This window comes from Lethenteron reissneri, chromosome 60 (assembly GCF_015708825.2).
Source record: "Lethenteron reissneri isolate LAM-NWPU_2019-01 chromosome 60, ASM1570882v1, whole genome shotgun sequence".
Classification (NCBI taxonomy): domain Eukaryota; kingdom Metazoa; phylum Chordata; class Hyperoartia; order Petromyzontiformes; family Petromyzontidae; genus Lethenteron; species Lethenteron reissneri.
This window is the reverse complement of record NC_083838.1, coordinates 4,315,912-4,318,666: the sequence shown is the minus strand read 5'-3', so window position 1 is coordinate 4,318,666 and position 2,755 is coordinate 4,315,912.

Sequence of the window (2,755 nt, the reverse complement as noted above, 5' to 3'; positions counted from 1 at the left end):
ACCACCACCAAGGTGACACCCCCCCCCACCACCCTCCACCCCCCCTCCACCCCCACCACCCCCCCCACTACCCCCCCACCACCCCCTCTCCACCCCCCCCTCTACCCCCCCTCCACCCCCCCACCACCCCCCTCCACCCCCCCTTCACCCCCCCACCACCCCCCCTCCATCCCCCCTCCACCCCCCCTCCACCCCCCCTTCACCCCCACCACCCCCACCACCCCCCCTTCACCCCCCCTCCACCCCCCTCCACCCCCCCACCACCCCCCCCACCACCCTCCCACCACCACCCCAGCACCCCCCCACCACCCCCCTTCCACCCCCCCTCCACCCCCCCTCCACCCCCCTCCACCCCCCCCCACCACCCCCCCACCACCCCCCTTCACCCCTCCTCCACCCCCTTCCACCACCCCCCCACCACCCCCCTTCACCCCCCCACCACCCCCCCACCACCCCCCACCACCCCCCCACCACCCCCCCCCCCAACCACCCCACATCCACTCAACTAAAATAGCGGCAGCAGCAGCAGCCACAACAATCGGTGGCGTCTGGAGACGTCTCGTCACGTCGCTGTCCACGTGGTTCCTGTCTCGCAGTAACGACCGGGTCGTCACCGCGGTCTACGTCTGTGTGTGTCTGTGGGTGTGTGTGTGTGTCTGTGTGTGTGTATGTGTGTGTGTCTGTGGGGGTGTATGTGTGTGTGAGTGTCTGTGTGTGTGTCTGTGTGTGTGTGTGAGTCTGTGTGTGTGAGTGTCTGTGTGTGTGTCTGTGTGTGTGTGAGTCTGTGTGGGTGTGTGTCTGTGGGTGTGTGCGTCTGTGTGTGTGAGTGTCTGTGTGTGTGTCTGTGTGTGTGAGTCTGTGTGGGTGTGTGTCTGTGGGTGTGTGCGTCTGTGTGTGTGAGTGTCTGTGTGTGTGTCTGTGTGTGTGTCTGTGGGTGTGTGTCTGTGTATGTGTGTGTGTGTCTGTGGGTGTGTGTATGTGTGTGTGTCTGTGTGTGTGTCTGTGTGTGTGTGTCTGTCTGTGTGTGCGTGTATGTGTCTGTGGGTGTGTGAGCGTGTGTATGTCTGTCTGTGTGTGTATGTTTGTGTGTGAGTGTGTGTACGTGTGTCTCTGTGCGTCTGTGTATGTGTGTGTCTGTCTGTGTCTGTGTGTGCATGTATGTGTCTGTGGGTGTGTGAGCGTGTGTGTCTGTCTGTGTGTGCGTGTGTGCGTGTGTATGTGCCTGTGTGTGTGTCTGTGTGTGTGTGCGTTTGTGTGTCTGTGTGTCTGTGTGTGTGTGTGGCTGTATGTGCGTGTGTCTGTGTGTGTGTGTCTACCGCGGTATGGAGTGGTGGTGCAGCGGTTAGCGCTACTCTGAGCTACGAACCTGGCGAACCGAGTTCGATTCCCGCTCACGGCCAAAATCAGTGACGATTGTCTGAACAGGTCCTGGGCCTCCTCCCCTAGGTCGACTCAGCCTCAAATGAGCATCCGGTGCGGTGTGTCGTAAACATCGCCACTGGGGAGACAAAGGCGGCCGGGCATGGTGCTGCTGTCCACCCACCCCCTCCTATGCTGTGCCGGCCTTCATAGGTGCTACTCGCTAACAGCACTTGCCCCGACAGTCTGTTACAGGCTACACGGGGGACCTTTGTCTTTGTCGTTTTTGTCTCCACCGCAACGAACTCATCGCATTGGACGCGTGAGATAACGGCGACCTGAATTTTGAAAGAGCGCCATGGTTCAAGTTTTCCACAGTCTGTTGTTGTTTGTTCTTTTTGTTTGTTGTTGTTATTTGTGTTGTTGTTTGATGCCCCGATTGGAAATCTGCGTAAACAATTACTTTTCTATGCAAGTAAAAACGTGTGTTTGACTATTTACGTGTTTTTATTTTATTTAGGGTCCCGTTATAACATCATACTAGAGGCCCCGCAATCGCTTTATCTGGCACGATACAGCATGCGTCAGGGTCAGGTTCAAACCCACAACCTCATGTATACCAGGCAAGGTGGTCACCTGGGTTGACACCCGGTCACGGATTCTCATCAGAGGCGAGACATATCGGGATCGATTCTCGGCATCTGTGGAGGAGGCTCGCGAAGGACGCTGCTGCTGGGCAGTTGGAGGCAGTCGCCCTCCAACAACAACGGAGGGCAGAGGCAGCCACGCTCACAACAACGAGCGGAGCGCCGGGCGGTATAAAACGCAGCAAGTCATCTCGGTCAGCGAAACCCACGGCGCCTTGGTCTGTCCCGTGACCTCTTCTTGCCAGCAGTGAGCCTCAAAGTGCACCTAGCCTGGCACTAACGCCGTGGCAAAGCCAGCTGGTGGCGAATGGCGGTTTGTTACGGATGAATATTCATGAGTAGCTGTGGCTGGTTGTGGGTTGATGCACCAGCATGTGTGTGCATGTGGCTGGTTGTGGGTTGATGCACCAGCATGCGTGTGCATGCGTGCACACATCACATGGACCAAGAACGGTTGCGAATATTTAAACCGCTCCTGCGCGTCCCCTAGGTCGACTCAGCCTCAAATGAGTACCCTGTGCGGTGTGTAGTAAACATCGCCACTGGGGAGACAAAGGCGGCCGGGCGTGGTGCTGGCCACCCACCCCCCTCGTGTGCCGTGTCGGCCTTCATAAGCGCTGCTACTCGCTAACATCACTTGCCCCAGCAGTCTGTGAAGGCTACACGGGGGATCTTTGTTTTTGCGGGGAATGGAGCGGATAGCGCGCTGCGCTGCAAACCCGGTGACGATTACACTGGTAAACACACTT